This window comes from Macrobrachium nipponense, chromosome 42 (assembly GCF_015104395.2).
Source record: "Macrobrachium nipponense isolate FS-2020 chromosome 42, ASM1510439v2, whole genome shotgun sequence".
In the NCBI taxonomy this organism is placed as follows: Eukaryota; Metazoa; Arthropoda; class Malacostraca; order Decapoda; family Palaemonidae; genus Macrobrachium; species Macrobrachium nipponense.
The window spans coordinates 53,511,953-53,527,311 of NC_061103.1; the positions used below are offsets into that span (position 1 = coordinate 53,511,953).

At 40.1% G+C, this 15,359-nt stretch overlaps 2 protein-coding genes across 2 annotated transcripts in view; one reads left to right on the forward strand and one right to left on the reverse strand.

The window, feature by feature from the left end:
• The window catches only part of LOC135213216 (gastrula zinc finger protein XlCGF8.2DB-like), a 59,333-nt gene extending 46,453 nt beyond the window's left edge, over positions 1 to 12,880 (reverse strand). The window contains exon 1 of the mRNA XM_064247196.1: positions 12,777 to 12,880. The gene's annotated coding sequence lies outside the window, so the exon portion shown is untranslated. The remainder of the gene's footprint in view (positions 1 to 12,776) is intronic.
• LOC135213217 (gastrula zinc finger protein XlCGF57.1-like) overlaps positions 1 to 15,359 on the forward strand; it is a 335,008-nt gene that overhangs the window by 165,805 nt on the left and 153,844 nt on the right. The window lies entirely within an intron of this gene.

Genomic DNA, 15,359 nt, shown 5'->3' on the forward strand with positions numbered 1-15,359 from the left:
ATTTCTGATGGTTGCATACTAAACTTCAGGCAATGACAAAAAAAGAGTCAAAAATGAACTCTTAATCTTGAAAACTAAGCGCGCTGTAATTTTTTGAAAAAAATATTTTTTCCGCTTCCGCGGAAAAAATATTTTTTTGGAACCCCTCCGGCACACGGGAGACAATTTTTTATTTACCGCTCCGGCGTAAGAGGGTTAATAACACTTGCCTTACTCATTTCCCCAACATTTTGAAAGGGAGGCAGAAACAAAGCTCCTCAGATAGGTTTTTGCTTAAAAGGCCTGCAGCAAGTGAAAGTGAGGCAAAATAGTGGAGTTCCACATCTGGCGAAAATTGAAGTTTCACTTCACATTCACGCAAAAGTTTATTTTATGGTATCAAATTAAAGCTTGGGATCTGAGCAACATTTTTTTGTCTGAGTGGACAACACACAAACCTCTCTGGGGTATGTTTAAGCACATGGATCCACGGAGGGGGTTAGACGACTGATGTGAACATTGTAAAAGTTCATGGCCTTTGCACCTGTAGTGCAAAGTAAACATTTTAGAAGTCAACAGTAAAAAAATGTTGCATTTTATTAACAATAAATACAACAGTAATTACTTTCTAGTAGATTAACATTTGATTTCCTTGACAAATTTTATTTATTTCACCACCAAATATATTGATTTCACACACTTTTCCGGATAAAAAAATTATCCCAAAATATCACTATCCTGAAATATCTGTATAAGCTACATACTTATGTATATACATTTATGTCAACTGCAGATAAATGGATCAGTTATAACGGACCTACTTTAAGAAAGTGACATTTAAGTAAATGGCACCTGTGGGTTTTATCTCATTTCTTCTCATATGTTTATGCCTAAGTCTGAAAACCGTAACCATTCTTTAATATTGTGGCTATGTGTTTTGCATAAATTGTTAAAGTTGTATTCATAAATGTGTAGGTTTGTTAAATGTTCTAGACTCTAATAACACAACACTCACAGCACCAATGAAGAGAAACAAGTTGCTGCTTTTCCATGAGGAAAAAACTCAAAAGAAAACTGCACTGAAGAGCAATGTACAACATTTTAAACAAAATACAGAGTTTTATGGAGGAAACCTGCAAGAGTTCTTCTGCCACGAATCTTCCCCATCCCCACCTACACTCTCTTGTGAGGGAACAATAAACTCTTGTACAAAGTCAGATTTACTGACATGCATATTGGAATCAGTCACTTCAGACATAATGACAGGTGAAGAACTGGTAGCATCTGATGTTTATGAAGTGATTGTTACTGACAGAGGTGCAGTGATCCACAGTCTCCCTGGAACGACAATCCAAGGCAAACCATTGGATGAATATTTCAAAAATGTATTTTTGACAAGGGTCAAGCATTACTTAAAGCAAAAAGAATGGACATTGTATAGGATCAGTATCACAAATCCTCAATTAAAGGGTGCACAAGAGAGAAATGAACAGGAGCACGACAACGTGTACCAAGTTCTGCCAAGGTTCCAGGAAATTGGCAATCCTTCTTAGCAAATGCTGAGAACAAAAATGAGAACTGTTCTCATCTTTATCTGCTAAACTCGTTGAAACAGACCTACCAAATGATAAGTCTGTCTGTATCACTTCAGGAGATCAAATCCTCTCAGCTGGAGATGGTCCTGCGATGGGTTAGTGTAATCACGAGGAGGCAGACACACATGTTGTGGTTATCATACTGTTGAGCAACTTTCATTACTTTATGGCTGCAACCCCAAATGCACAGATCTGGATATCATTCAAATCAGGAAAAACAACCAAAATGATATCTCTCAATAATACTGTGTCAAGCTTGGGAGTGACAACATGCAAAGCCTTGGCACTCTTTCATTGTTTACTGGTTCAGATATCACATCATCTTTCAAGTTTAAAGGAAAGCGTTACGGCTTTAAAACGAAAGACAAAGTACCATCTTTAATGAGAGAGTTTGCATCTTTTGCATCTTTCACCCACACTGAAAGAAGTGGCAATGCAGTTTGTGTGCAAGGTTTACTCCAATGATGTATTCACTGATGACACCAACATTGACCTTGCTCAGGTGAAAGTGTTCTGTCACAAGATTAGAGATGTAGAGAATACCTCCAACAAATGATGCACTAGTTCAGCAACTCAAAAGAAGCATCTTTCAAGCAAGCATCTGGGTAAAAGCACATGAACCAAAGGCACCCACCAACAACCCCAAGAACTATGGATGGGAGGAGAAAGACGAGAAACTAGTTCCAATTTGGACAATTCCACTTGCTAAGCATGTCTTCGACCTTGATGTGAAATGCACCTGCACAAAAAGATGTTCAACCTGTAAATGCAAGAAAGCTAATCTGAAATGCACACGTTTGTACAAGTGTAAATATGATAATGAACAGAACTAGGCTTGTTAATGAGAGCAATCACTCCTTTGTGCCGTGAACTGAACCATCAAGTGTGTGTGTGTGTGTGTTTTTAAGATTTATGTCCATCCTAATTGCTACAGTGGTACCTCGAGATACGAAATGAATCCGTTCTGAGGCGGCCTTCGTATTATGAGTTTTTCGTATCTTGGAACACATTTTACATGTAAAATGGCTAATCCGTTCCAAGCCCTCCAAATACACCCCAGTAAATTATATTTCCAGGCCTAAAACACATGTTCTAGGGTTACGACGTAAGAAATATGATTCCAAAAAGGCAAAATACTGTACATACTTGAGCAATATTCAACTGCATGTAATGTTCAACCCCATTTTTACTGCATTTATTAGGACTTTAGCATATGTCCCTTAGCAATAAGCCTAGTCTATGTTAGCGGTTGCTACTGTAGCCTAGTCTATGTTAGCGGTTGCTACTGTAGCCTAGTCTATGATTCTGACATCTAAACCTAAGAGCTAAAAGCTTAGAATATGCCAATAAAATGTATAAATAATCAGTATGTACTCATTTCAAATAATTATTAATTAATCATTAACTATAATACACAAACAAACAAAAAACAAACCTTCCAATCGATTGTTTACATTCAGCTCTTACCCGTCTTACGAGTATCGAACGAGCGCCAAGCAATCATTTTTCCTAGCACACAGTAAGCCATAAATTGTCATTAGTATCTCTCTTCAACTAATGAAACTACCAAACAGTATAATAACCATTCATTTCTATTCTTTATTCTATCTTTACCTAATGTTTTTTTTTTTATCAAATGTATTGCATGAATAAGTTTTTCAATTTACAGCATCCTTTTACCAATAGAATACTTAAAGCACAAGGGGTAGATGCTGACCAATAGGAGAGCAGGACCTTATGGGGTGACTAGCATCAGGAACCAATGGGAGAGCGGGAGGATGGTGGCGAGTTTACTCAGTTGGTGGCGCGGGAGTTTTAAAATTGTTCTCGGTGGTCCGGGCGAATCTCGGGACTTTACAGCAACAACCTTTCGTATCTTGAAAACTTTTCGTATGTAGAGCAGTAAAATTTTTCGCATTGGCTTTCGTATCTCGAGTTTTTCGTAAGTAGAGCCTTTCGTATCTCGAGGTACTACTGTATTTTATGTGCTATAATCAAAATAATGGTATAACAAGCTGCTATTTGTTATAAAAATCCATTTGATATAAAATATTTGCAGTTTGGGGACATTAGTCTCAAAGATATAGCATTATAGACATGTAATATTTTCGGCGTTTTAGCGCCTTCGGCACCCAGTATAACTCATGTTTCCCAAAATCCTTAAAAATTATTTGCGTGCTGTCCACTAGGAATAAAAAGTTTATTTAAATTGTAACCTTCAAATTAGTACCAAATATTAAACTTTTGCAAAAATCTGAAGTGACTGGTGGTTCTGGCACCCCACTAAAAAGAGCTAAGACAAGTAAAGAAAGTAAATACATATGTAATCGAAAAAAGTAAAAAAAAAAGTAAAAAAAAGAATAAAAATAAAAAAAAACTAAGCTAAGTTCAATTAAGTCATTCTAATTGTAAGTGTTATGCTAAAGTAAAAAAACAATAAAAAGTTTTAAAAATTAAGCTAAGTTTAGTTAAGTTAATTTTAGGTTTAAATGTTACGCTATGTGTAATGAACAGTACCGTCCAACTCTCTCTTTTTTCCTCCCTCCCTCCCTCCTACATACATACCGCTGTTAGCTGCTATTGTCTGTCTTGAAGGTGAGAACTCATAATAAAAACACATTTTATTTCATATCACAGTACAGGCGGTCCCCGGGTTACGACGGTTCCGGCTTACGACGTTCCGAGGTTACGACGCTTTTTCTTAAATATTCAATGGAAAAATCCGTCCTGGGTTACGACGCTTGTTCCGAGGTTACGACGCTGACGCTTCCGACGCTCCGAGTTAACGACGCTTTTAAAAAACGCATACTATGATAAAAATCCTTTATAGTTTAGCACAGTATATTAATAAAAATAAGTTTCTGGTTAGATTACAACAAAAATTTTGAGATTATGATGATTTTCGACACTTTTTATGTTGTATTTTTCTATGTTTTTTAGTGACGCCTCATATGCGGAACTAGTTTCCGAGCGAATGAATACATACTAGTTTACATATAACAGTCCAAAAGCGCAAATAATGAAAAAATCATTGCTTGTTTCCAGTAATAATAACAAAACGAAGTTTCTGGTTAGATTACAACGCAAATTCCAAGTATCCAAAGAGAGACATTATCCAGTAATTTGATCAGAGAGAGAGAGAGAGAGAGGAGAGAGAGAGAGAGAGAGAGAGAGAGAGAGAGAGGAGGCGTCTTCCGACGCTCCGAGTTAACGACGCTTTTAAAAAACGCATACTATGATAAAAATCCTTTATAGTTTAGCACAGTATATTAAATAAAAAAGTTTCTGGTTAGATTACAACAAAAATTTGAGATTATGATGATTTTCGACACTTTTTATGTTGTATTTTTCTATGTTTTTTAGTGACGCCTCATATGCGGAACTAGTTTCCGAGCGAATGAATACATACTAGTTTACATATAACAGTCCAAAAGCGCAAATAATGAAAAAATCATTGCTTGTTTCCAGTAATAATAACAAAACGAAGTTTCTGGTTAGATTACAACGCAAATTCCAAGTATCCAAAGAGAGACATTATCCAGTAATTTGATCAGAGAGAGAGAGAGAGAGAGAGAGAGAGAGAGAGAGAGAGAGAGAGAGAGAGAGAGCGTCTTCCGACGCTCCGAGTTAAGGACAGAGAAGTGTTCGTTTCGTTAAACGGCCTCTGACTCATGCCAGTAAATGTTTGTTGATACTAATAATATAAGCCTATTTAAAGATACGTTTTACTTTAATTAGTCTATATGATACGTAAATAGTAATCAACTGTTCTTGTAGCCCTCAATATTTGGCAAAATCAAAGTATCCAAAGAGAGACATTATCCAGTACGTAATTTGATCAGAGAGAGAGAGAGAGAGAGAGAGAGAGAGAGAGAGAGAGAGAGAGAGAGAGAGAGAGAGAGAGAGAGAGATGCTTTGGCAACAATGGTCTCGGGGGTTTTTATAGCTTCCTTCTGCTTGATGATCGTGGATATTGTAGAAGGATTTCGACCATACTCGTTTGCCAAATCGACGATACGAACGCCACGTTCATGCTTTGCTATAATTTCATGTTTTGCTTCCATCGAAATCATTTTCTTGGGTTTTTTCTTATCACCTACTTTGTCTTTAGCTTTGAGACCCATGGTTAATAATAAAATAGACAAAATAACACGAAAAATAGGCGCAAATACAACGAACTAAACAACGACGTGTTAACATGCAGCACCAACAAACAAACAGACTGAACGCCATTTATCGGTCGCCTATACAACTAACACTCATCGCAAAATCGTATCTCAAATATTTCGTTGTATATCAAAGCTTGTATTTTCGCAAATTTTCTGTTATATCTCAAAACATTCGTATATTAGGGCAATCGTATGTCAAGTTTCCAATGTAATTTGATCAGAGAGAGAGAGAGAGAGAGAGGAGAGAGAGAGAGAGAGAGAGAGAGAGAGAGAGAGAGAGAGAGAGAGAGAGACGCTTTGGCAACAATGGTCTCGGGGATTGACGTAACGTTTATTTTCTGAACAGATAGGACAGAGAAGTGTTAGTTTCATTAAACGGCCTCTGACTCATGGCAGGAAATGTTTTGTTGATACTAATATATAAGCCTATTTAAAGATACATTTACTTTAATTAGTCTATATGATACGTAAATAGTAATCAGCTGTTCTTGTAGCCCTCAAGATTTTGCAAAATCACTCCAGGTTGTACATAAAACTTCAAGAATGTAGTGTCACCAGAGGATTACAATAGTTTTTACCTTCAAGAACCAGCATTCTTTTATGAAAATAACTCCAGGTTGTACATAAAACTACAGGAAACAACATGTAGTGTAACCAAAGGATTACAAGTAAGGTTTTTATAACTTTTTATTAGTTTAAGACATATTTCCAAGCGTCGTTCCGGCTTACGACGATTTCAGCTTACGACGATTTTCGGCTTACGACGCGTCTCAAGAACGGAACCCCCGTCGTAACCCGGGGACTGCCTGTACACTTATTATATTATTTTGTGTGTGTGTGTACAGTACATGTATGTCTATATTCTATAGCAATTTAAAACACGTTTTTTTCCATAGTTATTATCATTGATTTGGGTGTTTTTAGAGGGCCGGAACAGATTACATTTTTGTCAGTTATTTTAAATGGGAAAAATTGAATTGAGATATGACCAAATTTACTTATGAGCTCGGTCCAGGAATGAATTATACTTGTATATCAAGGTATTACTGCAATTACCGGTTAAGTATCATATATGAAAACAAGTTCTGTACCGATTAAATTTTATCACTGTTAATGTTCTGGGTACTTCCACATTAATATGATCTAAAAATAAGTCATTTCAAAATTTGCTACTTTCACATAAACATTACAAAATAAAAAGGTATTGCAGAACTAGTCTAAAGCTTTATTTGCAAGTCTTACATATACACTACTTAAAAATTAAAGTACAACATGGAAGAGATATAAGAAGCATTCTAGCTTTAGTTATAATGGACCACAAAACCCACTCATGACAAATTTTTCAAGTAATTTGTAATTTTCCTAACATATTGTTTGAGATTAAGCTGGCCTGATGCCAGCACAGGCTCTTGCTCCTAGAGCAGCCCGTAGAGATGGAACATACAAACCTGAGGTCCTTTACATTAGGAAGACTCACTTATTGGAGGGAGGAATCTGACAGAATCTCCAGAACTGACTGGAGTTCAGCACACCTGGGCTGCTACTCCTAGTCAAAAGAGTGAGGAGGAGTGCCCTACCTCTGACAAATTGATCTTCCAGTCTGACATATTCTTTAGAATGTGATGAAAGGACCAAGCCACTGGCACTGTGCACTCTCCAGGAGAGTGTGCAAGTGACATAGACATCTGCTGAGAAGTTCCTCACAATCTTGCAGGACACTTCCACCGGCAAGTCAGTAGTGGAGAAACGAAATCAACATCCAATGAAGGGTGTCTCGAGTCTACTGCAGGTACTGCAACACACCAATAGGACAAAGTAATGACTGCTCTAGATCAACAAATACAAAGTCCAAGGCATAATAGGGGATCATGAAGGATTTGAACCTGTGAAACAGATGTTGAATGATCTGACATCTGAGATGGAGTCACGACATGAAAATCCGCCTTTTGAAGGGTGATATTGAAGATGATCCATGCAAATTGTCTATCCTCTTTGCCAATGCCGAAGAGAGACAAGATGCAGTCTTGGAAAACAAAACTCTATCTGATGATTCTCCAAGGGTTCCATGTGTCCCAAATGAGAGTAGAATGCCACCCAGAGGCCTGAGGTCCCCCGCAGTGGCAAGATAGAGAGAAGTTTCTCATCAGTAGTAGTTGAATCTCAATTGAGGAGAAACAATACTACTTACGTGTAAGACAACTGAATCGGAAAGAAGTTAACTCTTGCAATTCTGATAACAGACACCAACCAGTGAAGACAGCTCTAATCACTGAAATGTTACATAGGAGATAGGACTGAAAGAGAATTTCAGCTATTTCACTGCTGTTCAGCGAGAAAGCCTGTGCTTGCAATGAAGTCTTTAGCCTTGTAAACACAGGGATGTAGTGCCTAATGAACCACTTCTTGTCACTGCTCTTCACCTGGAAGCAGAGCTATCAGGGCAAGTGACAGTTGAAGTCTGACATTCATTCCAATTTGCGGTGAACAACTATTAGTTAAACACTTTACTATTAGAAAAATGCATATAGAAGACAAAACCTGCTGTATTAGTCTGAAAAATCATACTGCATAATCGCAGTGGTCCAAGGGTCAGTTGTGATGGAGTAGAAGACTTAGTGACATCTGTTGTACCATGGATAAACAGAAAGATGATAATGAGTCTAATCAGACATATCTCTGTCTGATGATTCTCACAATGGTGTATGTGGATCATGAGATATGAACCATAAGTGAGACTCAAAAGCCACCCAGCTACTTAACCCTGTGATGGCCGGACAGAGAGATTCAAATTAGCAATTAATCCTCGACAACAGAGGAGCAATACTAAGACTAACAATACCTCTGTGAGAAGGCAGTACTCTGCCCCTCACTCTGTAGGCTCAGTTGCTTGGTAGTACATTCCAGCTTGGAATGCGTTTGGCTTATAGAGCTTTCGAGTACACTACAGATACACTCGAGCAGCTGCATGTTAACCCTCTTGTTTGTCTATAATGCCAACCCCATGGTGTTGTTGCTAAAACAATACTACTGGTTGTCTCAAAACCAAAACCATAAACTCTTGGGAGCCCTAAAAGGCTGTCCTAAGTTTCAGGCTAATTAAGACAAGAGACAAGGTACTTATCGTCTCAGTCACACACCAGAAGAACTAACCTACAGGTATGCGCCTATTACTTGGATGATGCAACTGATAACAGATGCATGTCATGAGGAGAATATAGAAGTATATTCATAGGCTCCTGTTGATCGAGCGCTAGCCTAATTCTTCTTCACTTCGAAAGAGAAAAAAAAAATAAGGACTGGAAGCAGACCTCCTTCATTCTCTAATGAAGAGAGTGAGGGTGATGCTGTCCCTAAGGGAGGCTTCTATGGCGATAAAAGGACACCTAAGACGGTCAGTTCATGCCGAACTGGTTGTTCCCAAAACGGAAGCACTGAAGAGGTGAAGTTCAAAACTTCTTACTGATATCCATTCTGAACAGATTCAGTGTACGTCTGGTGACATATCACGACCAAATCAGGAACAGTGTCTCTCGTATCCAAACTCTGGGGAGTAAGCTCTGTAGAGTTCCTCTTATTCCCTCGTCCATCCCAGTGTAACCTAGGAAGTAGAGGGAAAAGGGAGGAGGACTGACTGTTATTGCCCGCTCTTCTGTCGCAACTAGCGGGAGGGGGGAATAACACTCGTGATCATCAATTTACAGTAATGACAGTAATGCACAGACTTAGGAAAGGAATTTGCCTCAGCAAAAAACGCTTCCTGAAGTGGAGGTTTCTCTTCCACCAATTGGTTCGTTCTCACGAGCAAGAATTGAGTGGAGTTGAATGTGCCAAAAGTTGGCAAGAACTTGCAACGTCTTGCCAGGCATCTGAATTCTCCGGGATTGAAACCTCACAAAGAGGACTATACAGAGAACAGCCTCTTGTGATGTCCTGTCTCAAAAGATAGACATCTAAAGAACTTGTAAGACAATAATGCTAGCGATTACAAGTAGGGAAGTCACTGAATGACTCGTACCCTTCTCTTGTCACACACCAAAATCGGGACGGTGAAATGTCTCTCCGGCACAGACCTTGGATGTACAATCCCCCATAGAGGTTTATACATTTGGAGTGTTTTGCGAATGAGCTCTCTCCGACACAGTATACTAGTTCTAAAGATGGAATCTCTAGACCTAGTGGTAGGAGAACAAACTAAAGTTTGCGCTTCTATAGCTTCCCGAAACACCATACCCAGGGTTAAGCATAACTGATCCAAGCCCAAAAGATCAGAATAGCCTACAGGGGATCCAATTGCTTCCTCTATTAAAGGAGGCAGACCCATGGTAGTCCCACTGGCCCACTGGTGGAGCTTCTTAAGGGTGAGGAGTATACCTTCTTCTTAGACCAATTAAGCCTAGGAGAAGATAGGGAAGAGGCAGTAGAAGACGAGACTGACAAGGATGAAGATGTTGACCCCTTCCTCTGGAACTCGATTCTCTAGGAGATGACACCAGGACTACATGAAGACCGCAACAAGGGAAAGGAGGGCGTTATGCCATGGCAAAGAATCGACCTGATCAAGGGCAGAGTGTTCATTAGGCTGACCCGGACAGGCTGAGCCTAGTCGAGTGAGCTGAGCAGATCACAACCACATAATCATGAGTGGTACTTGTCAGCAGAGAACTGCAGAGAACTATCACCACCCCCAATAAACTATTCTCCTTTGAGACCGAAGCCCCAAGAAGAAGAATAGAGGGATTCTGTGTCTGCTGTCCTGCGTGTTCAGACCCTAAGGTCCGAGACACAAGAAGCCCAAACCAGACTGAAGAGTAAACTCTCCTGTACTGGTAGAGGCATGTGATAGCAAGCACTCAGCGAGTGCCAGAATTCACGTGAATTAACACGCTCGGCAAAATTCCCGATTCTCCCAAGGGCAATCATTATGAAAACTTGTCTCACCTGAGAGCTCAGATATCGCAAGAAAACAAGCAATAAGCAAGGGAACTAGTTACTCAGGGAGGCTCCCATGTCTTGTAAAACAATAACTGGGAGAGTCTTGTCTCACCCGAGTCCTTGGAAACAGATGAAACCAAGCACTCAATGAGCACATGAAATCTTGCAAGAAATCAAGCGCACGCCGAGACTCCCGACTCTTGTGATAACAATCATCGATAATGCCTGACTCACCTGAGTGTTTGGAAATCACAGAAAACAAAACACCTAGAAAGTACCAAAAATTCTAGGGAATTCAAGCAATCAGCGAGACTCTAGAATTTCGTCAGACAGTCATCAGGAGAGGTCCTTCTTTGACTTCCGTAGAAGTCAAGGAAGAGCAGGCATAAAACCAGTCTTATATGTGAGTATTTAAGACTGGATCAAGAGTGTAATTTAAAAGAATATGCACTTGAGGCTCCCAAAATGCGCGACCCATGGGCGACTGCAAATTGGAATCCTCCCAAAGGACAGAAAGAGCCAGGGAGTACATTGTCTCCTGGTGTTTGAATCCTCAGAATCAGAACACCAGGTGGGAGTCTACCAAGCACTGATGAGCACTCCTTTGTGTTGGCAGAAAGGGATGAGACACATGAATGTTTCGTTCCTTCTCTCATCCTGTGCCTGAGCTGGGAAGGTCCATCAACAGTTCTGAATGCTCGCGTATCAATAGAAGGCCGAGCACTTGGAATGACTTGCAAACGAGCCATCGTCACAACATAATTAGAAGAAAGGGACGAGACACGTGAATGTCTCGTCCCTTCTCTTGTCCTGTGTCTGAACTGATGGTCATGAAGAGCCGATGAAAGATCCCATTACGCTTCCTCGGGAAGAGGCAACCCCTTAGAAATCCTGAAGGAGGATGCCTTAGGGGAGAAGAAGCATCCTTCCTCTTCTTGGCCAGACGAGGTCAGTCTGGATTCCAGGCCTCCTTGAGCTTAGAAAAGGAAGGGAAAGGCAATGGAGAAGACGTTCTTCAGTGGGACTTCTTCTACAGGATGAAGAACAGACATCATCAGAAGTAGCGTCAATAACTTCAGGAAAACAGCAGCATTTTAATATGATTCACTGCAGGGGAACCATACACACACTCGAGGGTCAGTGCCAAAGCATGCTATCATGTCACAGGTACAATCTCGAGGTTTAGGATTACCAAAACAAAGAGATAGCCACCCATCTACTGCTGTGATTTACTATCGCTCACTGTCAGCCTGCAGAAAACAGAAAACATGATTAATAAAGAATGATACTCCTCTCATACCAAAGGGCACTGCCCTCCAAAATGAGAGGAAATCCCCAATCATCAACACCATACACACCACTCCCTCTTTCTCACCCGACAAGTGAGCGAAGCGGGCAAAGGAGAAGGAAGAATACCGGGAGAGAAAAAACTATGGCCAAACTTCTGAGGTTCCTCCCAGTAAATTCTACTGGAGCATAAGCATGAATCTCAAATTCAATACTAAATATATGTATACTTCTTTCTTTTACTATTAGAGGGTGAAAAAAAGTGTAAGGGCATTTACATACCCTCGCTGATGATCCCTATATACATGACGGGGACAGGCAACTTGCAAGGCTATCACAAAAAGTGGGTCTGCATATCAACAGTATTAATATCAAACATAGTATATTGAAATTATATCAAAACAATAAAAGAAAGATACCACTGGGAAAATTAATTAATGGCAGTTGAGCAAGATCTCACGAAAACACGTCTTCATCTGAAGACGGCCGAAAACAAAATTGGAATGTTTACATCTGGGCAGGCAGGTCTCCCCGCCTACCAGACAGCAGTTACTGCCTAACCACCTTCTTCAAGAATTTTATCAGCCGTGTGCCAGCTTCTCTGTAAGTAATTCCTATTGTAAAGGACATCAAGTTTGTATATTGTGTAGGAACAAATGTCCGTTAGTGCAATATGAATAACTAACAGACTGGGTTTTGAACTATCATTTGTGTCATTAAGTGACTAAAGGTTCTGTATAGCTTACACTAAATACTACATATAATTCATGGACATTCTCTCTTACTGAAATTATTTCACTTTTATATCACTTACCTAGAATATGTTACTGAGGAAAATTTACAGGATACTGAAGAAAACCTGCTCCGCAGCAGAGTATCAGTGATCATACGTAACAATAGTACAGGTTATCTGTGACAAAGAGGATGTGATCTCCATTAGCACATAGAAGTTTTCTATACACAATACAGTACCAAATAGATTGTACACTAAGCACTTAAAGCTTCAACGCAAATGTTAGACTAATGCAGGGCAAAACGTGTGAAAAAATGTAATTCGTCCCATTCCTGTCTGTGTGGGTAATTCCACATCCCTGTGAACTAAAAATATGTCATTTTAAAATATGCTACTTTCACTTAAACATTTCAAAATGCAAATGTACTGTGGAACTAGTCTAAAGCTTTATTTGCAATAGTTTACATACAGTACACCACTTAAAAAAGAAAGTACAATAATTCTGCAATGTAATATACATAAATCTATGGAGAGAGGTATAAATACCATTCTAGGTTTAGTTCCAATGAACTACAAAACCAAAACTTCTTTATTCACAACACTTATCATTTAGTTGTTTAACCAGACCATATGTTCAAAATATCTGACCCTCATTGGGCTGGGTAAGAAAATACAACCTGTTGAGCAGCCACCACACGTCCAAGGAAAAAAGGTTCCAAGGATTTGTGGGCAATACTCGAATGTAGATGGCCACAAATGTGGTCTGACAGATTCCTCCGGAATGCGAGGGATGGACTAAGCCACTGGTTTTATGATCTCTCATGAGGAACATAGAGGTGACATTGTTGTCAGCTGCAGAGAACCTCCTCCCAACTGTCTCACAAAACCAGTAGAAAGATGTGTCCTTAGACACTTCTTCCTTGTGCAAGTCAACAGTACTAGTGAAAAGTCATCGTGCTATTGAAGAAGATCCATCCAAATCATCTATCTTTTTCGCCAATGCTGTTGCAGAATGAGATGCTGTCTTGGGAGACAGAAACCCTAAATGAGTCAAATGCCAACAAGAGACCTACTTTCAGGTGAAAGACTAGGACGAATGTAGACCTAAGTCTTTCAGAAGTGAATAGGAGAGAAGCAACTCTGGCAGCTCTGACCAAAGGAAAAGACCCTTCAACAACACCAACCAGCGAAGATGGCTCCAATCCCTGGGATGTTACCGGGGACTGCTCAATGAGAAAGCCTATGCTTGCAAGGGAAACTAGATAGTCTTTAGTCTTGCTGACACCAAAGGTTGGGTCAGGGAAGAACTCCTCTCAGTACCTAGGAAGCAGAGCTACAGGTCAGGTGAAAGGCAAAGTCTTCCGGCATTCATTTTTAATTAGGGGTGAACAATGTTTATTGAACACCTTGCAAATCAGAAAAATATGGAGAGAAGACGAAAACTGCCAAGTTTGTCCCCAAACAGTCATCCTGAGTCATTGTAGTGGTCCATGAGTCAGATGCAATGGAGCAGAAGACCCACAGTGAACAAAAAGATGATGGGGAGTCTTCCAAGACAGATCTCTGATGATTTTTGCAAGAGAGTGTACGGAGCATGAGACAGGAACCCTAAATGAGTCAAATCCTACCCAGAGACCTAGGGTAGTTCCCTGTGATGGTAAGACAGAGAGAAGTCTCTCATCAGTACTTAAATCTCGACTGAGGAGAAACAATCTCTCAGTGAAAGATTGAGGAAAGAAGCATTCTGCCCTATCACTTGAATCCAGAGGCTGAGTTGCTGCCAATACATTTTATTCAGAATTGTGTTTGGCTGATAGCGCTATCAAGTGCACTACAGTTACACTCGAACACCTGCATGTTAACTGAAACAGGAGAGAAATGAGACTCCTCTCATTTGGTGATAAATGTCACTACATACTCTGGTGGCTTTGCTCAACAACACCACTGGGTGCCTCAAAACCAAATCCTGAAACTCTTGGGAGTCCCCAAAGGCTACCTTGAATCTCAGGATGTTATAAGAAGGTACTTATCATCTGGTAGCACATCTTGAAAATAACAGTCCTACAGGTATGAGCCTTTCATACTCGGTTGGAGCATCTGATAACAGAAGCATGTCGCAAGGAAAATATGCAGGCCAAAAGGTCCTGTTGATCGAGCACCAGCCAAATTCCTTCCTCATCATTCGAGAAAGGAAAAAGGATTAGGGACTGGAAGCAGACTCCTTCATTCTACAATGAAGAGAGTGAAGGCAAAGGTGTCCCAAGGAAGGCTTCTATGGCAATAACAGGACACAGAAGACGACTAGCTCTTAGCCGAACTGGCTATTTCCAAAATGAAAACACCGGAGAGGATACGGCACAGAAGTTCGATGGAAGATGGTTGAAACCCAGAAGATACCAGGTGTTTCTCTTGAAGGAAGGATACCTACTACCTGTTGTATTATGAAGTCCAGACTCGACAGACAACCCTTCTTCCAAGCACTAGCAGTAGAACACCCGTTACGAGAGAAGAAGACTGGCTATTTCCACGATTGTCCTCAAAGCCTGAGACTTCTTATGGATCAAGGAGGAGCTGGTCCTACCCTAAGGTCAGGCCAAGCAAATACAAACACCTAAGAGTCTTGGCCATTGCCCTGAGGACACAGCAGATGCCCTGGCACATTCC